The 23,934-nt window shown below is 39.1% G+C and overlaps 1 protein-coding gene and 1 pseudogene across 2 annotated transcripts in view; both read right to left on the bottom strand.

Moving 5' to 3' along the window:
* Nucleotides 1-23,934, bottom strand: part of TRPC5 (transient receptor potential cation channel subfamily C member 5) — a 272,451-nt gene that overhangs the window by 201,725 nt on the left and 46,792 nt on the right. The gene's annotated exons all lie outside the window — the stretch shown is intronic.
* LOC131747941 (OCIA domain-containing protein 1 pseudogene) lies at nucleotides 13,707-14,351 on the bottom strand (annotated as a pseudogene).

Below are 23,934 nucleotides of genomic sequence, written 5' to 3'. Positions count from 1 at the left end.
GCCCATCTTAGAATGCTGCCTACCACAAGACCTCAGACAAGATCCTCCACTGTTTCTGCGAGAATAAAATTGTGAGCAGAAACTTTGAGTTTACAGAAGAAGCCAATGCCTTCAGAGCTGGAGGAGGCCTGTTTAGGAAGTGGCTACAGGACCTGTGGAAGGGACTCTGAAATCAGGAAATGTCGGCACTGGAAGGCATGTTGAAGATAATATAAAATAACCCTCCTGTTTTACAGTTGAGGATAACAGAGGCCCAGAGAGTGGAGGCCTTCGGGGAGCAATCACTGCAGCCACCTCATGTCCCCTCTGTAGAATCTGTTCACTGTCGGAAGGGCTGGTAAATGGAGCTTTTGAAATCCGGTAAGATTAAAAACCTCTCATCCAAACTAACTTTCTCCCTTTTCCCGTGATTACCTGTATTCTGAAACAACTGACAGCCTAAAAACACTTGTATATTTTGGGTTTTAGATAAATAAGTTTACTTTGTATTTAACAATGAAGTCCTCCTCTCATTCATATCTAACACTGAATGTACTGGTTGTTAACGTTATGAATTGTGCTAAATTTCCTGATTTTCAGATGTATATTTTTCTTTAAACCAGTTGTTTAAGAGATGAGGGGGCTTCCCTGGTGGCGCAGTGGTTGAGAGTCCGCCTGCCGATGCGGGGGATACGGGTTCGTGCCCCGGTCCGGGAGGATCCCACATGCCGCGGAGCGGCTGGGCCCGTGAGCCATGGCCGCTGGGCCTGCGCGTCCGGAGCCTGTGCCCCGCGGCAGGAGAGGCCACAGCAGTGAGAGGCCCACGTACCACAAAAAAAAAAAAAAAAAAAAAAAAAAAAAAAAAAAAAAAAAGAGAGATGAGGAATATGGGCAAAGAAGTGACTATTTCTCATTCAGGACAAAGTACAGTGATGGAATTATTTGAGAGCAGACTTTTAAGGGGAGGGATTTAGAGGCTCTGGGCCATTGAGGGCAAACAGTCTTGACAGCTTCGGATGGAAATAACCTTTGGGCCTCAAAGTCCTCTGTTCAGCTCCTTCCCCTGCCCCCAGCCAAAGGATCTGATCAGGAACACAGAAGGGAATGTAAAACCCCGGGATCTCAAAGGAACATTACCTGAGTGATGTTCTTAGGCCCCAATTTTTAAAATTCACACATACAATTTGTTCCTCCAGTGCTGACAGTACACTATCAATGTGATGAGATGAGCAAGTATTATTTTTGCAGAGGCAGAAAAAAATAAAAATGGAGTCTCTTGAGACTTTGTCAAGGACTGAATTTAAAGGTACATCTGCCTCCTTTATTTCTTACCTTTGGATTTGGGCTGGAGCCCGATTCAGATCCCTGTCAAATCAGCTTAGGTTTTTTATTGAAAATCTTTCCTTCTCATTGTTCATGTTTCCAGGGGTTCAGGCACTGAGGATAATTTTTCTACTGCAAAATAATCAGCAACCTGACTGCAGCTGACTTTCCCCACTCATAACAGCAGTCAATTCTCAACTCTCCTGGGGATGTTGGGCTACTTGCTTGATGACTTGCATTGGCTTCAGGTCTGCAGGGTCTTTATCCTCTCTATTACCATCTCCTCCACAGGGTCACAAGAGGATAGAACGAACTGGCAGATAATCAGTTTACTTTCTTTTTGTTTGAAGCTTTAAGGAAAGGACTAGTAGGAGTTGGGATAGAAACAAGGTATTGATTCTAATGGTCTGTGGGGAATTATGTCACGTCTGCCTTTCTCTTGTTCTCCTGTCTGTCCTATCCTTACACATAAATGAGAACTGACTTGGTGAATACAAGAGACCCTTTGGATCTGCAATATTAAAGGGTGTCCACTGTGCCAACCCACACAGTAAATGTGACAGGCAGGTAAAAAACAATAAGAAAACAAACAAAAAACAATACTGAAAAACCTCCAGATGATCTGTATAGGTGCTTCTATCTAATTAACTCCTTGTAGCCAAGTCAAAACTGAAGGTTCTCCACTGACCAATGGTAAAGTAGAATATTCATAAATTTCACCATTCACACAGATATGAATGAATTTTTGCATTAATCTTTTTTTGCATTAATCTTTTTGCATTAATCTCTACTGTAAAACTGCCCAGACCTCAGGTTTCCCAATTCCAAACTGAGTAGGGATAGAAGTGCAGACTCTCAGTCATATGCTATTGAATGAATCTTTCACTACCACCACTGTCGTCCTGTCCCCTCTTGGTGCCTCCATGCAAATGTGGAATCTAAAGGGAATATGAACTACTGAACAGTCAAGATGATTGAATATACCTTCTCCAAGGACTGAGGCTACTACATATGCTGTGCTTGTGACCATGTTTCATGCACATAGGATGATTAATAAAGAAAAAGAGTCCCTCATAAGGACACTAGGGGACAAGGGCCATGGAGTCAAAAGAATGATTTTCATATTTTAAAGAACTACTTACTAGCTTATTAACCTTGTGTAAGTCATTGACACATCTTGCTGGGAAAACTGAAGTCTAGGGAGGTTAGGAATACCTATTCTGCATCTCCCATAGGGTTGTTGTGAGGAATAAGTGAAATAATTATGTGAGCATGCCTGGAACTTAATGGCTATTCAATAAATATTTGTAGATTCTGAATGATGGCCCTCAGGGGTCTGGCTTCAAGAGGCCCAGAAGCTTGATGAATAGAGCTTAGGTGTACATTTTGGAGTAGATAGAAGTCCAAGGAATTAGTGAGGGAAGATACTGTATTTATACTGTAAGAATTGGATGTTCTAAGCCACACTCAGATTTCCATTTATCCCAATCCTCAGTCATATTTGATGGAGAATAGAAATAATTTTCTAGGACTCAGATGCTCCATTAAACGATTAAAGTGCAGGCAGAGAAGAACTTCTGGTTACAGTGCAAAGCTGATTCTTCATGTGTGTATGAGGAAATATCGAAAGTCCTACTTACCAGGCTCTCCCAAAAGCACGTTAAGAAGCTCACAGACACACAAGCTTTATGAAAGAGGGGATTTTTCTGTGGTTTTCTCACTGCTGTATATCTAGTGCATAGAAAAATACCTGGCACATAGTAGGAACTCAATACATGTGTTGAATGAATGAATAAGTACTCTCATTCATCATTCAAGACAGGACATTGTAACCAATACCTATATATTACTTTGTATTGTAATTGTCATGGAGTGGGACTGTGGAATCTAGAAAAGGCATGGGGATGAGAGAAAGAGTTTATGGTAGTCCCAAAATTATAACCACAAAAAGAAATTAGGTTGGTAAGGCTTTCCAACTTGGCTCAAGTTTTCAGGAAAAGAGAAAAAAGTGTTAATTGCCGCAGGATTTACTGGAAGTAATATTACACTGGAGCAACATTAACAATGAAATTTACCAACAGCAAGACTAGCATTTTCTACCATTTGTGTAGTCTGATGTCAACACAGTGAAGCCCTCCATGAAACCCATCCTTGGGGATTGAGGAAGATTTGTTACAAACAGGACTTAGATACTTAAAAATTATTTACTGTCTTCTTTCTTCTTGGCCTTGTCTTTGCAGTTCTCCTACCTGTCACTGAAATCTGTTCCCAACCTCCAGCCTCTGGTGGGTTTCTCACAGTCCTTGGCAGATGCTTCTGACAAGGATCCTGATTCTGTGACATGTGGCCATATTGTTACTAGAATGGCCAGATCCTGGTGAGCAGGTCCTAGGCTCCTGTGGAAAAAGTCTAAAAGGTTTCCTGTCAAAGACAGAAGTTGTCTGGTTTCTTTTTGTCTCTGGAGTCTTGTGTCAGCCTCTACTATTCTGACCCCTTCCTTGGACTTGCCTTGCCATCTAGCTTCTGGACTCTTCTATTGATTACTTTCCTGGCTCCGATCTGTTATTTTATTCTGACCTTCAGTTTCCATAAACTCCCTGGAAGTGGACTATTTTCTTGATGTGTTCCTATATTTTGGTTCTATAATCTACCTTAATCTACAGCTATAGTTCCATGTTTTTCTGTAGGTCATGGCTCCTTTACCTGATATCTCTTGATGCTCCAAACCCTGCCTAAGCTCCAACAGAGAGGAAAATGCAAGGTAGGACCAGTCCAAATAAAAGATAATTTGCAAAGGGAGTGAGGGCAGTTTCAACTAGTGATTTTACATTTTTCTCCTATTTAAAGAGCTAGGGACATGGTTTCCTCAATCTCTAGAAATCTCTTCCATAGGTATTCTGGTCTCAGAAACTTCATTCAGTCTAGAAGTTCTTAAAAAAAAAAAAAAGAACCCTACTTTATTGGAGATGCTGGTCCATCTCTGAGCAGAAAGGAACTGATGAATCCCTAAGTCCTATTTCCCCAGATGAGTTAAGAGTTTCCTCCATCCCTGCTGTGACGGGTAACTTTGTGTCAACTTGACTGGACCACGGGTGCCCAGGTACTTGGTCAAATATTATTCTGAGTGAATCCGTAAGGGTATTTTTGAATGAGATTAACATTTAAATCGGTAGACTGAGTAAAGCAGATTGTCTTCCCTAATGTGAGTGGTCCTCATCCAATCAGTTGAAGGCCTGAACAGAATAAAAAGGCTGACCCTCCCCTGAGGAGGAGAGAACCCCTCCTGCCCAACTACTTGAGGACATAGGCCTTTACCTTCCTTTAGACTTAAACTGAAACATTAGCTCTTCTTGTGTCTCAAGACTGCCTAGCTTTTGGACCAGAACTTAAACATTGGCTCTTCTGGTTCTCAGGCCTTTGGACTTGGATTGGAACTATACCGTTGGCTTTCCTAGGTTTCCAGCTTGCTGACCCACCCTGCAGATGTTGGGACTTCACAGGCTCTATAATTATGTGACCCAATTTCTCATTCCCTCCCTCTCCCTCCCTCTCCCTCCCTCTCTCTCCATCTCTCTCCCTCCCTCTCCCTCCCTCTCCCTCCCTCTCCCCCTCTACACACACACACACACACACACACACACTCCTTAGTTATCTTACTATTTTTCTTTCTCTGGAGAACCCTGACTAATATATCTGCCCTTCCACATTGGCTGCTCCATGAAGAACAAGAGAAAAGATGGAAGAAAGTTTCAAGCAGTCTTAATTATACTTGAGAAAATATTTCAAATCAGGGTGATTTTGGAGAAAGGAAGCCTTATTAAGAATTAAGAGATCAAACTTGTAATCCTGATTCAATAATTTATTTGTGGCATGACTTTCAATACGTCATCTCCCTTGTATTACTCCCATTTTATAGTGAGATAAACTGTTGTAATGAACACGCACCCTATACCTATACGATAGGTTGTTCTAATGAATGCTCAGAGCATCCAATGCCATGGTTATGCTATAAAAAGTCAAGCAACTCAATCATTGTTACTGAGCAATATCAACTCCCAATATATTTTTTTTTACTTTTAACCGAGAACAATTTATTATAATCTTTTCTGATGCTAATTATACCAAAGGCAATGTGAATCCCTTGCTTTGTGTCCTTTAAATAGAAATAGAGATACAATGTCTCCTAGGAAGAATGGTTTTTGTGACCATGACAATTCAACAGAATTATGTGCAGGAAATGGGTACCCAGATATTATGAAAAAAGTCTAGCCACACATAATCAAAAAGCCCTGTGAATTATGGTATATCAGTATATGGGATAAGATTTGATATTTTATTTCCAAGCTTGCTGTTGGAGATAAAAGCAAGAATTAGCTGATTGTGCCAATTGTCGAAACTGCAGCTTATTAGGGCTCATATCAAAGCTGAATCCTCCAGTACTGATACCAGTATGAAAGGGTCAATAGGAAAAGATTCTGTCAGAATAGGAATAAAAAAGTTTTCTGAGTAGGAGACATAGATCCACGAGGAATGGCTGGAAAAACATTCTTGATGCATCCGTGCCCCTGCACCTTTACTCAGACTGTACCTCTGCCAGGATGCCCTCCTCCTTCCAACTCATGAAACCCTCCCCAAAGGCCATAACCCAGTTTAAGTCCAACCTCCCCTAGGAAGCAGCCCCATATGTACCACAGGCCCCTGTGATTGTGCCCACCCACATAATTTTTCTCCAGCACTTATATGGCATTTAGCAGCAGCAGAAATACCACAAGGCAAAATGTATTCTCCTCTCTTCAATACTTCATGACTTGGCTAAACACTTGCAGCAAAACCTTGGACGGATTGCTGGATGCATCTAGACCCCCATTTCTTCATCTTTGAAATGAAAAATTTGGATCCGAGCTGTGGTTTTCAGTCTTTCTTTTACTTATGAAACCCTTTCTGCTAATAAAATCTGTAGAACTCCAATATACAAAATTGAGACAAAAAAGGGAGTTTCTTTCAAAAAATAAGCCTGTGGATCTAGAGCCTTCTGAGTGCAAAAAATCCCCCTATGGCCCTTCTTAATGTCAGTTTGAGGCCCTTCTGTGGAACCCTTGAAAGCTCTATGAAAGAGTATGAAAACCACTGGACTGTATGATCTCTAAAGAACCTTTCCAGACTCTATAGTGTATGTTTCTATGTGCACATGTGGAGTCTTGGCTGGATTGCAAGCATCTTGAGGGCAGTGATCATGTATGACATTGGGTCTCTAGATTTCACATTGTCTGTGGAGAGAAGGTGCTACATTAAGATATGTAGGCCAAGGAGGAGCATGAACTCCCCTGGAGGCATTTAGTCTTCTGTTCAATAGTCTGAAGAAGTTTTTGCCTATTTCTTGGACTAGGGAGATGGACTCAATAAGCTACCACGTTCTGTCCTTAACCTTGAGACTTTGAATCTGCCCTTTAAATAACCTTCCCTAAGTTTTGGCCTCCTAGAAGCTCTACCCATGGTAGTATTCACAGATTGCTTGATTTACTAGGTAAAGACAATTCAAGTCTCCTTGGACTCACATCTAACTGATATAATTTGAGAGATAGATAGATCGTATTTCCTTTAGGAGAAGAGGAGTGTATGTGTGTGTATGTGTATGTGCTACATGCATACCTATTTGTGAAGTTTTTTGTTGTTTCATCTTTCAAAGCACAGGGATCAAAGCTTAACTAAGTTGCTTTGAAAATAGGAGAAAATGCCCTCAGCCCTGAAAGTAGACTATGTTGATATTTCAGAGCAAATAACAAAATTCGCTTTTCTAGGTCCCCATTTATGATTACTTTAAAAATATTCCATACCAAAGAATCCATCATCATATCTCTGAATATAGGTTGATTCATTATATCAGCATAGTGACTATTACATACTCATGTTATTTGCATAGTCTAATTATTCTATGCATATAAAATCAGAGGCTTACTTTCAGAGAGAATAAACCTTAGAAAATGCCAACAAGGGGGACTTCCTGGTGGTCCAGTGGCTAAGACTCCGTGCTCCCAATGCAGGGGGCCCAGGTTCGATCCCTGATCAGGGAACTATATCCCACATGCATGCTGTAACTAAAGATCCTGCATGCTGCAACTAAAGAGCCCGCATGCAGCAATGAAGATCCCGCACACGGCAACGAAGATCTTGCATGCTGCAACTAAGACCCAGCACAGCCTAAATAAATAAATATATAAATAAGAAAATGCCAGCAAGGAATTATATAGGATCTCCATCCTAGGTGCTGGGCTTAAGTCATTCTAACATTAAATAAACTAGTTGACCTCTTGAAGTCTCTCAAATAGCCTAGTGACCATGACTCTTCTTACTAGCAAAGGCTGTGACTTGTCCTTCAGCTTTAGTGATTAGTTTCATGTAAGTTTAAAACTGGAAGGGATAGTCGAACCCACACTCCTCCATTCACTATATGGGAACAGGCCCAGAAAGATGGTGTGCTACTTAGCAGAAAAGCTAGGGCTAAACTCAGTGTTTCTAACTTTTAATTTGTTGTATTTTCCACTGACAAAAGACTCTTCTTTCAACTTTTAAATTGAGCCATATTGATAGGAGCCTACATAACGTAATGTAGGGGACCCTTAAGTGGTAATCTGAATGAAAAGAAATGTAGAATAATGATTCATTTTCATGACAGTCTCATCTTTAAAAGGAGTCACTTTCTGTAAAATAGGGTAGAAGTTTATGTAATAGGAAGAGGGAGGGAATGAACATTTATGAGCTGTTGACTATGTGCTTGGCATTGTGCTAAGCACTTTACATGTATTTATCTTGCATAATACACATAACAACCCTACAAGGTAAGTATTATTCATTATAAGTGAGAATTCCAATTCTCAGAGAAGGAAAGTGACTTGCCTAAGGTCCATAGCTAGTGAGTAGGAGATCTGGGAATTGAACCAACATCTGTACGGATATATACCCACCTTCTTATTAGTCACTATAGCATTCTGAATCCTAGAACCTCCGGAGGAGGATAAGAAAACCATTACTCTTCTTGTTTAAATGATTTCATTGTTATTCATTCCCCAGCTGAGCTTCCTTTTGCTCATGGGATGTGGATACCTTTGGTTTCTTATGGGGCCAATAGAAAAGGCAACGATTCTGGGATGAAATTGTTCAGCATACTCTTTCTGTCATTCTGCTGATCTCTCTGCAAGGAATCTGCTTTTATCCCTCCTCACGCAGGATGTTTTACCAGGTGAAAAAGCATTGCTTTGAATACTCATCTTCATCACCTGGTATAATTGTTTTGGTATCTTTTGTAATTGAAGGTTTGGTTTATTATCCTTCTTCATCAACCAACTCTAATTACTTTTTTTGGAGGGGGAGTGAAGTGGGAGGGAGAAGTCATCTGTAATTTGATTGAATAAAAATAACTAGCATCAAGTATCTACTATGTGCTGGCATGTGCTGGGTACTTTGTATCTACCTCACTTAATCTTCACAATAATCTTTCAGAGTTATATATTCACATTTAAGAGAAAGGAAAACTGTGGTTTGAAATGGCTAAGCAAATAATATGAGGTCACATGGCTATTAAGGGGCAGAGTTGGGATTTGAACTCAGGTCTATTTCACTCTAAAATCCAAGGTCTTGGACTTCCCTGGTGGCACAGTGGTTAAGAATCCGCCTGCCCATGCAGGGGACATGGGTTCAAGCCCTGTTCCGGGAAGATCCCACATGCCGTGGAGCAGCTAAGCCTGTGTGCCACAGCTACTGAAGACCACGAGCCCTAGAGCCTGTGTGCTGCAACTACTGAGCCCACGTGCCATAACTACTGAAGCTTGCATGCCTAGAGCCTGTGCTCTGCAACTAGAGAAGCCACCACAAATGAGAAGCCCGTGCACCACAACGAAGAGTAGCCCTTGCTTGCTGCAACTAGAGAAAGCCCACATACAGCAACAAAGACCCAATGCAGCTAAATAAATAAATAAAATAAAGTCCAAGGTCTATTCTACTATAATACTCAACCTTCATTTAAAACACAGTTATTGCCTTCTACAAGTATCTAGGCAAGCTGAAAAATCTCAGTCTTGCTCAATTATCTCTCAGTCCTGGCTCCCCGTCTCTGAAGGTTTCCCTGCAGTAGAATGAACACAATCTACCACCTTTTCCAGAAAGAAAGAATGCAGAAAGCATAGCTCCCTGACATGGACTTGAAGGATTATTTCCTGTTTCTTCCTGTCCCTGCCCTGAATGAAAGGTCTGGATATACCTCTCCTGCCTCTAGTCAAGTCAAGGACAGGCACCTGGGTGTGTCATCTTGGCTACAAAAAGTCGGATGGCGTTTTTATTGTCATTTTAACTGCAAGCATTGCCTCTAACCTCCTGTTTCCAATTCCTGCGTCTGCTAATTGGCTAATTTTGTTTTCAGTTTGCTGAAGCTTGTGTATTCTTAATTATGTTAATAGGGGTAAACTATTTAGAAGATTAACATTTAAAACATGTACTGGGCACCAGCAAAGTTTTTTAAAAATAATTTATTGAGGTACAATTCATATAACATAAAATTAACCATTTTAAAGTGAGCAATTCAGTGGCATTTAACACATTCTCAATGTTGGGCAACTAACACTTCTACCTAGTTCTGAAACATTTCCATCACTACAGTATAAAACCCCTAATCCATAAAGCAATTTCTCATCGTTTGCACCCCGCCACCTCCACCCCAGCCCCTGGGAAATACCAGTCTGCGTTCTGTCTCAATGGATTTACGTATTCTGGATATTTCGTACAAATGGAATCATAAAATATGTGACCTTATTTTTGTCTGGCTTCTTTCACATAGCATGTTTTCAAGGTTCATCCACACTGTAGCATTTATTAGTACTTCATTGCTTTTCTATGGCCAAGTGATATTCCATTGTATGTATATACCACAATTTCTTTATCCATAAATTCCGTTGATGGACATTTGGGCTGTTAACACCTTCTGACTGTTGTGACTAGTCCTGTTATGAACATGTATGTACATATACTTGCTTTGGGACCTGTTTTCGATTATTTTAGGTATATACCTAAGGATGGAATGTAGGTTTATATTGCCATTCTGTTCTCTGTTTAACTTTTAGAGGAATCACCAAACAATTTTCCAAAATGGCTGAAACATTTTACATTCTCATCAGCAGTGTACAAGAGTTCCAATTTCTCCACATTTGCCAACACTTCTGATTCTCCTTTTTATATTATGAGGTATCCTAATGGCTATGAAGTTCCTTATTGTGGTTTTGAATTTCATTTTCCTAATGACTAACGATGTTAAGCATCTTTTCATGTGCTTGTTGTCTGTTTGTTTATCTTTGGAGAAATGTATATTCAAGTCCTTTGCTCATTTTAAATTCGGTTTTTATCTTTTTGTTGTTGACTTGCAATAGCTCTCTATATATTCTGGATACAAACCTTTATTTAGTATATGATTTGCAAACAATTTCTCTAATTTTGTAGGTTATCTTGTCCACTTTTTGATAATGGCCTTTGATGACATAAGTCTTTAATTTTGATGAAATCCAATTTATCCATTTTTTCTTTTGTTGCTTATATTTTTTGTATAATATCTAAGAAATCATTGTGAAAGTCAAGGTCATGAAGATCTACCCATATTATTTCTTCTATGAATTTTTATGGTTTTAGCTCTTATATTTAGATTGTTGATCTACGTTGAGTTAATTTTTATATATGGTGTGAAATAAGGATCCAGTTTCATTCTTTTGCACGTGGATATCTAGCTGTCCCAGCACCATTTGATGAAGAGACTATTCTTTTTCCATTGAATGGTCTTGGCATCATGTCAAAAATCAATTGGCCGTAGATGGTTTATTTATTTATTCATTTTTGATAGTTAAAACATACAATTTATTGTGAAGGGTTATAACATATGTATCAGTATGACAGTACTATGTAACATATAATAATAATAGCACAAAACAGCACCAAGGTATAAATGGAATTGTATTGCTGCAAGATACTTACTTTATCCATGAAGTAGTACAATATTTTTTTAATTTGCATTTTTTGCAGTTTTTATTGAAGTATAGTTGATTTACAATGTTATATTAGTTTCAGGTATACAACACGGTAGTTCATTATTTTTATAGATTATATTCTATTTAAAGTTATTATAGAATATTGGCTATATTCCCTTTGCTGTATATTACATCCTTGTATCTTATTTATTTATTTATTTATTTATTTTTGTGGTACACAGGCCTCTTACTGTTGTGGCCTCTCCCGTTGCGGAGCACAGGCTCTGGACATGCAGGCTCAGTGGCCATGGCTCACAGGCCTAGCCACTCTGTGGCATGTGGGATCCTCCCATACTGGGGCACGAACTCGTGTCCCCTGCATCGGCGGGTGGACTCTCAACCACTGCGCCACCAGGGAAGCCCTCTTATTTATTTTTTACCTAGTAGTTTGTACCTCATAATCCCCTTCCCCTATCATGACCCTCCTCTCACCACTCTCCCACTGATAACCACTAGTTTGTTCTCTATATCTATGAGTCTGTTTCTGTTTTGTTATATTCATTCATTCGTTTTATTTTTTAGATTCCACATGTAAGTGAAACATAGTATTTGCCTTTCTCTGTCTGACTTACTTCACTAAGCATGAGACAGGTACATACATGTTGGAAATGGCAAAATTTCATTCTTTTTTATGGCTGAGTAATATTCCATTGTGTGTGTATGTGTGTGTGCATGTATTTATCATATATCAATCACATCTTCTTTATCCATACACCTATTGATAGACACTTAGGTTGCTTCCATATCTTAGCTATTATAAATAATTCTGCTATGAACATTGCATTGCATGTATCTTTTTGTATTAGTGTTTTCATTTTCTTCAGATAAATACCCAGGAATGGAATTGCTGGATTATATTGTAGTTTTATTTTTCATTTTTTGAGAAAACTTTATACTGTTTTCCACAGTGGCTGTACCAATTTACATTCCCACAACAGTGAACTAAGTTTTCCCTTTCTCTACTTTCTCACTAATATTTATTATATTTATTTTCTTTTGATAATAGCCATTCTGAAAGGTGTGAGGTGATATTTCACTGAGGTTTTGATTTGCCGTTCCCTGATGATTAGTGATGTTGAGCATCTTTTCATGTGCCCGTTAGCTATCTGTATGTCTTCTTTGGAAAAAATGTCTATTCAGGTCTTTTGTCCATTTTTTAATCACATTGTTTGGTTCTTTTTATATTGAGTTGTATGTGCTCTTTATATATTTTGGATATTAACTTCATCAGATAAATCATTGGGAAATAACTTCTCTTGTTTAGTAGGTTGTCATTTTATTTTGTTGATGGTTTCCTTCACTGTGCAATGCTTTTAAATATAATTAGGTCCCATTTGTTTATTTTTGCTTTTGTTTCCTTTGCCTGAAGCAACAGATCCAAAAAATATTGATAAGACTTATGTCAAATAGTGTACTGCCTATGTTTTTATTCAAGGAATTTTATGGTTTCCAGTCCTACATTTAGGTCTTTAACGCATTTTGAGTTTATTTTTGTATATGGTATGAGAAAATGTTCTAATTTCATTCTATTACATGTAGCTGTCTAGTTTTCTCAACAGTACATATTGAAGAGATTGTCTTTTCCCCAATTGTATATTTTTGCATCCTTTGTCATAGATTAATTGATAATATGTGAGGGGGGTTATTTCTGAGCTCTCTATTTTGTTTCCTTGATCTATGTGTCTGTTTTTGTGTCAGTTCCACACTGTTTTGATTACTGTGGCTTTGTAGTATAGTTTGAAGTCAGGGAGCACGATACCTCCAGCTTTGTTCTTTTTTTTCTCCAGATTGCTTTGGTTATTTTCAGTCTTCTGTGGTTTCATACAAATTTTAGGATTATTTGTTCTAGTTCTGTGAAAAATGTCATGGGTATTTTGTTAGGGATTGCATTAACTTTGTAGATTGCTTTGGATAGTATTTTTTAATGCATGTTCCTTTATAGTTTATTTACCATAAACATTAAGAGAATACAGCAAACACTGGAGAAAGGCTTTTTAATAATTTTTGATATAAAGTTTAAGACTTAAAATTATGATTGCTACACCCACCCACCCCAATTCAATATGCAGGTATCATTTATTTCCAGATACAGTGATAGAGCATTGCACTCTCTTGATAGTTTTATAACAGTATCCTTGCCCTGTAACTTAAAACAATTTCACAAACTGTGTACAATCATGGTATACTACCATCATTCAGAGAGTTCCCCCAAATGAGTACATTCACACAATATTACATTAAAATGTAAGTTTTTAGAACATCATCTTCATAAGCCAAACCACAAAAACCCAGGTTCTAGTTTTAAATGTGTTTATGAAGACTGCTGCTGAGCTCAAAGCATGCAGGTGTTCATGACCACCTAGATGACGCTGGATATTGAAACTTCTTCAGTAGGTCCAATGATGCAATTTTTCACTCATCCCAAGTATCTCCATATTTGTTTACTTTGACTTGGGCAATATGATCAGTAATACCAGTGGGAGTAGATTCATTCATAGAAGCACTGAATGGAGTTGGCTCATAATGAGGAAGCATCTGTTTTTCTATATTGTCTGCTGCTGGGGTTGTCACAAAAGATAAATGACCACTCATGTTTGAGTCATATTTTGACTTCTGAGAATAGTGCCCAGTTGGTGAAGATCGTCATGCCTGTACTGATCATAAAGCTTCTCCAAGAGGGGAATTCTCAAGATTCTTTAACTTCTCTTGGCAAGTTTTCACATAGGAAAGCTTTCCAGCAAAGTATCCCATGATGCAAGCAAATATAAGTTTAGGGATGGAACCATATTTGGGATGACCTGAAAGGATTCATTTGAACAGAAGCTTTCATCATTGCATTCTGCAAAGACTCTTCTTTCTTCCTCTGTTGGAATGTAATCAGCCCTTATGTGGGGAATTGGTCTTGGAACTTCTGCATTTGGCTCTTGAAAATCAGCCCTCCCATTCATCTTTCCTCCAAATGACAGCAGTGGGTGAGAGCACGGCAAGCCTTGGTGATCAGGGGCAGAAGGCCCGGAGGGGACCTGAGAGGGGTCGGTGGGGAGGGGAGGGCAGGAGGCACACAGGACCACAGCAGAGTTGGGGGGTGGGGAGAAGTCAATGACACGACCTCCTAGAAGTCACCCAGATACAGGCTCAAAATGACCATGACCTGGAAGCACTGGAGACCTATGGGAGAAAATCACTTTGGATAGTATTAACAATATTAATTCTTCCAATCCATGAACATGGGATATCCTTCCATTTATATGTATCATCTTCCATTTCCTTCATCAGTGTCTTATAGTTTTTGAAGTATAGGTCTTTTACCTCCTTGGCTAAGTTTATTGCTAGGTATTTTATTCTTTTTGATGGGATTGTAAATGGGATTGTTTTCTTGCATTTTCTTTCTGATAGTTTATTATTAGTGTATAGAGTACCTTGCAACTTTACTGAATTCATTTATTAATTTTAATAGTTTTTGGTGGAGACTTTATAGCTTTATATATATCACATTACTTTTAGGGTAGGTTTAGTATCTTTATCTTGCCTTCAATTCTGAATGATAACCTTGCTGTGTAGAGTAACTTAGGTTGTAGGTTTTTTCTTTTCAGTGCTTTAAATATATATGACACTACATTCTGGCTTGCAAAGTTTCTACTGAACAATCATCTGATAAGCTTATCTGGGGGTGTTCCCTTACATGTGAGTCTTTGTTTTACTCTTGCTGCCTTTAAAATTCTCTCTTTAACTTTTGCCATTTTAATGATGCTATACCTTGGTGTGGGTCTCTTTTGGTTCATCTTATTTGAGACTCACTATGTCTCCTGTACCTAGATATCTGGTTCAAGAAGTTTTCAGCCATAATTTCATCAAATATGTTTTCTACCCCTTTCACTCTTCTCCTTCTGGGACCCCTATAATGCAAATGTTAGTACACTTGATGTTGTCTCAGAGCTCCCTTAAACTATTCTCATTTTTTCATAATTTGTTTTTCTTTTTGCCCTTCTGATTGGGTGATTTCCACTATTCTATCCTTCAGATCACACATGTTTTATTCTGTATCATCTAATTTTCTGTTAATTCCCTCTTGTGTATTTTTCTTTTCAGTTATTGTATTCTTCAGCTCTGTTTTTTTTTTTCAGCTCTGTTTTTAAAAATATTTTCTAGTTCTTTGTTAAAATTCTCACTGTGTGCATCTATTTAGTATTCTTCTTTTTTAAAAAATTTTGGCTGTGTTGGATGTTCATTGTTGCATGCAGGCTTTCTCTAATTGCCACGAGTGGGGGCTGTTCTTCATTGTGGTGGGCAGGCTTCTTATTGTGGTGGCTTCTCTTGTTCCAGAGCACAGGCTGTAGGCACATGGGCTTCAGTAGTTGTGGCACACAGGCTCAGTAGTTGTGGCACATGGGCTTAGTTGCTCCGTGGCATGTAGGATGTTCCTGGACCAGAGCTTGAACCTGTGTCCCTTTTGTGGTACGGGGGACTCTCACTGTTGTGGCCTCTCCTGTTGTGGAGCACAGGCTCTGGACACGCAGGCTCAGTGCCCATGGCTCACAGGCCCAGCCACTGTGTGGCATGTGGGATCTTCCCAGACCGGGGCACAAACCCATGTCCCCTGCATCGGCAGGCGGACTCTCAACCACTGCGCCACCAAGGAAGCCCTAGCATTCTTACTACTATTGTTTTGAGCTCTTTATCTGGCTAATCTGGGGTGCCCAATATATGGCTTGAATCTCTTGCTCTGCAGGGAGGAGCCCTGAGTCTGTGATATCCCCTTCCTCTTCTGGTTCCCCCACTAGGGGTGTGGGCCCCGACCAGATCATTTCTCCCTTCCTACCAGACTCCATGTGGATCTTTCTTCACAGCTTTGGTTTAGAAAAGCCAGCCTGCTAGCCAGGTCTATTTAAGCAAGAGTCACTCTACACATAATTGTAATCTTCATGTGTTCGTGAGGGGAGGTGAGCCCAGCATCCTCCTATTCTTCCATCTTGATCTTGAAGTCTACATGGTCTATTCTGGACTCTCAATTCTATTCCATTGATTTGTATGTTAGTTCTTATGCCAGTGACATGCTGTATTGATTACTGTAGCTTTGTAGGGAGTTTTGAAATCAGAAGTGTCAGTCCTTTAACTTTGTTCTTCCTTTTCAAGATTGTTTTGGCTATTTAGGACCCCTTGCAAGTCCACATGAACTTGAGAATTGGCTTTTCCATTTCTGCAAAAAAAAAAAAAAAAAGGCTGCTGGAATTTTGATAGAGATTGCATTGAATCTGTATGTCCCTTTAAGGCAGAATTGACATATTAACAATATTAAATCTTGTAAACCATGAACACAGAATGTATAGAATGTCTTCCCATTTATTGAGGTTTCTTTTAATTTCTTTCAGCATTTTTTTTTTTTTTTCAGTACGCGGGCCTCTCATTGTTGTGGCCTCTCCCGTTGAGGAGCACAGGCTCCGGACACGCAGGCCCAGTGGCCATGGCTCACAGGCCCAGCCGCTCTGCGGCATGTGGGATCTTCCCAGACCGGGGTATTAACCCATGTCCCCTGCATCAGCAGGTGGACTCTCAACCACTGCACCAGCAGGGAAGCCCTCTTTCAGCATTAAAAAAAAAAGTTTTCAGTATATGTCTTTCACCTCCTTGGGTAAATTTTTTCCTGGATATTTTATTCTCTTGACCAATATGGTAAATGGAGTTATTTAAATAATTTCCTTTTTGAATTCTTCATTGTTGGTGTATGTTGATTTAGCATCCTGACATTTTGCTTAATTTCTTTATTAGCTTTTCTGCATCAATTGAGATGATGTGGTTTTCCTCCTTCTTTCTTTTAACTTATGTTTTACACTGATGGATTTTCTTATGTTGGACCATTCTTGCATTTCTGGGATAAATCCCACCTGGTCATGGTATATAATCCTTTTAATATGCTGTGTATTCAATTGGCTAGTATTTTGTTGAGGATATTTGAATGTATATTCATAAGATATATTGTTCTGTAGTTTTCTTGTGATGTCTTTATCAGAGTAATGCTAGCCTCATACAATGAGTTAGGGAGCTTTCTCCTATTTTTTTTTTTTTTTGAGAAGTTTGAATTAGTGTTAATTACTCTCTAAATGTTTGGCAGAGTTCACCAGTGAAGGCATCAGGTCCTGAATTTTTCTTTGCTGAGATGTTTTGTTTTATTACAAATTCAATATATTTACTGTTCAGAATTTCTATTTCTTCTTCAGTCAGTTTTGGTAATTTGTAAGTTTCTAGAAATTTTTCCATTTCATCCAGGTCATTTTATTTGCTGTGATATAGTTGTTTATGGCATTCTCTAATAATCCTTGTTATTTCCGTAAGGTTGGTAGTAATGTCCCCATTTTCATTTCTGACTTTAGTTCTTTGTATTATCTCATTTTTTTCTTTGTCAGTCTACCTATAGGTTTGTCAACATTGTTCTTCTTTTTAAAGAACCAACTTTTGGGCTCTTTGATTCTGTTATTTTTCTGTTCTCTATTTTGTTTATCTCTAATCATTATTATTTCCTTTTCTCTGCCAGATAGGCATTTACTTTGCTCTTATTTCTCTAGTTCTTTAAGGCATAAATTTATGTTATTGATTTGAGGTTTTTCTTTTTTTAATGTAGGAGCTTAGAACTATGATTTTATCTCTTAACAATAGATTCCCTCAGAGGTGGTTTCTGTCTGCTTCTTTTCTCCTGTGAATGGGCCATACTTTCCTGTTTCTTTGTGTACCCTGTAACTTTTTGTTGAAAATTGGACATTGAATATTATAATGTCATGCATCTCTAGAAACCAAATTATTCCCCTTCTTTAGGATTTGCTCTTTTTGACTGTGGAAGGCTGTAGTTGTCCATTTGTTTAATTACTTTTCCAAACTATTTTTGCAAAGACTGTATTCCTTGTCATGTGTGTTCAGTGAAGTCTCTGTTCCTTCAGTTAGTGTTCAACTAATGTTTTGACAGAGATTTCCTTTAACTCCAGAATACACACAAACACAGGCACACACCCCAGTAGTTAAGAAAGCCAAAAATCCACTTTTCTCAGTCTTTGCAGATTGGTTCTATGCTGGGACACTCTTTCAAAACTTAGCTAGACTGTTTATAACTCTGGCTTAGCCTTCACTTCCTGCTTACACTGAGCTCAGAGATCAGCCAGAGGTGAAAACTTAGGGTCTTCTTAGGTCTTTTCTGAACATGTGTCCTGCTCTGGGAATGTGTATGGCTTTCTAGATTCCCCAGTATACATGGGTGCTTTTGAATGTCCTACTTTCCAAAAAATTCTCTCTCCCCAAATATCCTTTCAGGCTTTAGGCAGTCTGTTGTTTGTCAAACCACAGTCTTTTGCCCCAGGTGTGTGCAGGGTTTTCATTTGCTTTACAGTGTTTTGGGGCAAAGTCCACCATTTTACTGTCCTGAGTGATTTCTGAGTTAGGTGAAACAGAGATGACTGCCTTGCATCAGTCCTTTTGGGAAACCCATAGACAGTTTAGAACAGATAAACATAATAAGTCTCAGATAAGGTCTGCTCTGCTCCCTCTAGAACCAGGGATTAGGGTCTCACACAAGAAATGGGAGTTGCTGTCTTCAAAACCACTGCTGAGCTAGGGAGGGGGTAGAGCAAGGGCAGTAAAAATGCCACATAGCTTTCTTACCATATGGAAGTTGATTTTTTTTCTTGATTCAGTGCTTTCTTGGTTTCTGTAAATCTTTGATTGTTTTCCAGATTTCTGACAAAGTTGATTATGACTTTCTGCTGGTTTTCAATGTTTCTGAGAAGGGACAGGAGTTTGGAGCTGCCTACCCTGACAATTTGCTGATGTCACCCTCACCAATAAAGTTTTAACTGGGTCACTGAATCCAGGGCTTGTCCTGGAAGCTTGGCTTAAGACACTTCTCTCCAGAGAGCCTTAAAAAGAACCCTGACCTCTGTATGTCTTCTCCACATAGGACTTCTTGCTTAGACTTAGGCCTAGTGGATACCCATGGGCATTTGAATGTTGATGGGTGGTGGGAAAAGATTCCCACCATGCTACGTAATACCTCTGGTATCTAGGTTTACCTTAGTGGTCCTTTTCTCTCAGTCCATACTTACCACTTTCTGCAGTTCACCTACCTTTCCTAGTCTGGACTCCTTAATACTGAAGGCTGGGATCCCTCAAAGGCTACTCCTGTTGCTTCTCTAATTCCCCTCCCCACCCCTGCCACCAAAGTCTAAGTAAAGAAAAAAAAAGTATCAGATTTGCTTTATCTGGCTTGCACTGGCTACTTCCTCTGGAATCTGACCTTTTTACATACTGGGAAATTGATGCCAACTTTCTTTTGCCATCTTGACCTTATCATTTTTCCCCCTCAATCTTTCCTGCAGTATTGCCCTCCCTTAGAGGTACTTTTTAAGTCATGATAGTAGCTCTTAGAATTCAGCCATACAATTTCCTCTCCATCTCAATTCTCTCTCCCTCTGCTCTGGGCCCATTATTCTCACCCTTTTCCAAAATCTCTTAACTATACCTTACAAATACAGGTAGCTTCTGTTTCTTTGGCATTTTCAGAAATGTAGGTTGTGGACCTGTCAGATAAATTGTCAAAGCTGCAGTTGCTGCAGGCAAAATGGAAACTAAGTACTGAGTATACAGATGAGTAATCATACTAATTGCCTTGCAATCTAATTGGATGAACATTCTACTGCAAAGATGCATTGTGGGTAATTCGCTTTTACTTTGGAGGGGGGATATCTATATTTGCACCAGAATTTTTACTGGAAATTCACTGCTAATATAAGAATGAGGGCACTTTATGACCCCTTAGAAGCATACAAAATATGCAATTAAAAATAAAGATCCCCCTTTCTTTCCAAGAGTTGTTAAAACTTGGCAAAAATAGGAACATGTATTTTTCCACTGCAAAAAGGAGTGTAAGATGCAAAATCATCATCTTTCACCAAGAGGTGACCAAGGCTGTAAAAGATGAGGTCAGAATGATATAGAGTGAAACCACAACACATGGAGCTCTTAAAAAATGATTTTTCTGGATAGTAGAGTTTTCTGGAGTTCAAAGTTACCTCTTTGCATCGCAATGATTTGAATTTAATCATTTTGGATAAAACATTTTCTAACGTGTATTGCACACTTCCTTGCCTCCTTAAGCAGAATATATTGAATATAATTTCATCTTTTCTCGATGACTCAGGGTGCATGCTATGATTTTCATCTTCTCACTGTGCTGTATCCAGTAATACCCTCAGGGCCTATTATAGGCTATAAGAATATTTGCTCCAACACTAAATGTTCCCAGACTGCAGAGAATTATTTTGTCAGCTTTTTCCTAGTTTTTTTTCCTCTCTGTCCCCTTGCTCTCAGTATTCTCTTGTCTTTGTTTTAACATTCACTGTCTAGCATTTGACTTGATGTTCTTAATCTTTGGTAGGATCAGAGATATCCAAACTTGGTTAGAATTACACAAAAATTACAGGTGTATAGATTCTGAATCAAATCCTATCTAGGTTCGCCTTGAGGGAAGCACACACATTAAAATGCATGGATATGATGCTCAGATATCCTCTTTGTTTTGTTCCTGGTTCTTAGCTGCATTATAGGTAAGTGATGTTGCTGAGGTTGTAAGGTGAGGTTGGGAAAGGTGAAGGGTCACTTTTTACAGTAACATTCAAGTTACTACAAAGCTAGGAGGTAGTTGACGGTGTGCTTCCTGTTACACTCCACTGTTCTAAAATGATACCCCTATTATTGCACCTTTCAGAGAAATATATTAAAGCCATAGCTGAGGTCCATAATTTAAGTATATCATTGGGTTGTACCTCATTCCCACAACCTCATTTTCTGATCTCATGAACACCTTATACCTAATGCCCAGGACTCTGAAGGCTTTAACCCATGGGTCCTGCAGATGCAGGATTTAAGGTAGACAGCAAGGGTCAGGGTAGAGCCCCTTTTATTGTTTACTTTTGCATGAAAAGACAAACTTCTGGTTTGATCACATCCATAGATTTGAACATTGCATCAGAGATGACTTCTAACTCGGCAACTCCTCTTTGGGAGATTGAATGAAGAATACTCCTTTTATTATTCTCTTAAGGAATAACTGTGATAGGAGTTTTCACTTATGTTTGTAGTGAAAACGACATGTGCAGATGCTTTTGACAAAGCCAAGGGGCTTGTTCAGTTCTTTTATCTATCCCAAAGCTGCAGGGAGCCTCTATTACTGTCACGCAGAGCTTAAAATCAACTGGAAAAAACAGGGACAATGAAAACAGAAGATCTGTGCTGAATCACATTCGGTAAGGAGCATTCAGATGTTAGTAAGTCCTGTGTCTGCCACTTAATTGGATCAGTGATTTATTTTATCCCAACCTCTAGACCCAAATCATTTTTTATGAAAAATAAAAATAGCCCAATGTGACCTTGCCATTCACCTGAGTACTGAGTATCTTGGAGGGAAGGCAAGCACAGGCAAGGTTTTCACTGATGTATCTGCTCATATACTGCTTCCCTAATTACAACCCTTTATGGGGGACCAGATGGCCATTAATTAAAGAGGCTCTCCGAATAAGAGACCCCAATGTACAGAACCTTCTTGTGCTCTACATCTAGCAGATGCTCAGTCTAACTAGCCTCAGTTATAGAATCCAGGGTTATAGGGTACTTCCCTTTTGGGTAGGAGATACAGAACATAGAGATGGCCCAGAAAGGAGGGCACATCACATAAATAAATCCTTATTACCCAGTGGTGCATCCACTGAGGAACCGTCAGCACCCAGCTCTTTTGTATGTCTTCCAATGTAATGAGAATTCATATGTATTGATATGTACACACATGATCCTGAGGCAACGTTGGTTCCCCAGTTTCCTTCTAAATCATCAAAGGAAGCTTAATTTGCATTCAATGTGACAACTGTGCTAAATTTTACTTTAAAAAATCAGTTTCAGCTAATTCACAACTTCTTTATTAGCTAGACTCTTTGATGAACTAGAACAATCCATTTCCAGACTCTGACAGATAATTCTATTTTCATTAGGTAGATGGCTAGTTAAGATCAGACACTTGAAGAACAAACTGATAAATATTCCTTTCACACATGGAAAAGTTCAGTGATATCAGTCGGTTGGAATGTGACCCTTTCTTGCCTTGTCCAGACATACTTTTGGGAGATCAACTGATATGCAATGAGGAGAAGGATAATGGGGGATTACTGACATTATTAGTCTGTTTGTGCACAGCTGGAAAAAGCTATGATATATACTCTGGTAACAGAAAAAGAATATATATGGTAACAAGAGACTTGGTTCCAGGCCCAGCTTTTCCATTAAATACCCACATGACCCACAACTCAGTTTACCTACTGCAAAATTATGATGTTTACCCTTACCTATCTCACAGGTTTATAAGAAGATCTTAGTTTGGGCTTCCCAAGCTAAACAAGGATTCAAATAGAAGTAGTTTGTTTGAGAATAGAAGAATGGGGTGGTGAAACAAGGAGGGGAAGAAAGCAGGGATTAAAGGTAGCATTATCAAACTAGCTACCACAGAGAGTGACCAGGGCTTCAGCCTTGAGGGGAAAGTCTGGGAGGCAGTGTAAGACATCTGCTTCAGAGTGATCCCACTGAGGGGTGAGGCGACACCAACTCCTGTCAGTCTTTGGTTGAGGGCCGTTAACACCTCGGTACGTCCTACCTGACACACAGGTTGGTAAAGTGGGCTTCACTATCCAGAGAAAATCCTCAGTGAAAGAAATGCAGGTGCTGGCAGTAGGGGGTTGGGGTAGGGTAGCATGCTCTGAAGTGGTAAGAGTAAAGAAGTATAGGCATGATAGCATCTGCTACATTTGGTACAAGGGTATAAGTGAATGTGTTTTTAAAACATCTTTATTGGAGTATAATTGCTTTACAATGGTGTGTTAGTTTCTGCCTTATACCAAAGGGAATCAGCTATACATATACATATATCCCCATATCCCCTCTCTCTTGTGTCTTCCTCCCACCCTCCCTATCCCACCCCTCTAGGCGGTCACAAAGCACCGAGCTGATCTCCCTGTGCTATGCAGCTGCTTCCCACTAGCTATCTATTTTACATTTGGTAGGATATATGTCACTCTCTCACTTCATCCCAGTTTACCTTTCCTCCTCACCGTGTCCTCAAGTCCATTCTCTACATCTGCATCTTTAAGTGAATATATTTTGTACTAATAAAAGTTCTTAGTAATTATAAGCGTTAGAATTCTAGGTACCTGCTAATACACATGAAAGTGATGACAAAAAGCCATATGGCTGGAAAAACTGGAAATGATTGTAATCATAACATCTACCGAACACTTACTATATGTCAGATATCATGACATGTTTGAAATACGTAGATTCATTTAATCCTCTTTATGAGCTAAATATTGTTATCTCCATCTTATAAGACTGAAGTTCAGAGAGCTGACATAACTCACTCAAGGTCACAGAGCTATTAAACTGCAGATCTGGGATTTGAACGCTGGCAGTCAAACTATGAAGTCCATACTCTTTTTTTAAAAAACATAAATTTATTTATTTTCATTTTTGGCTGTGTTGTGTCTTCGTTGCT

The sequence above is a fragment of the Kogia breviceps genome, chromosome X (genome assembly GCF_026419965.1).
Source record: "Kogia breviceps isolate mKogBre1 chromosome X, mKogBre1 haplotype 1, whole genome shotgun sequence".
Lineage (NCBI taxonomy): Eukaryota > Metazoa > Chordata > Mammalia > Artiodactyla > Physeteridae > Kogia > Kogia breviceps.
Note: the sequence above shows the minus strand (reverse complement) of the source record. Positions and strands in the feature narration are given on the sequence as shown.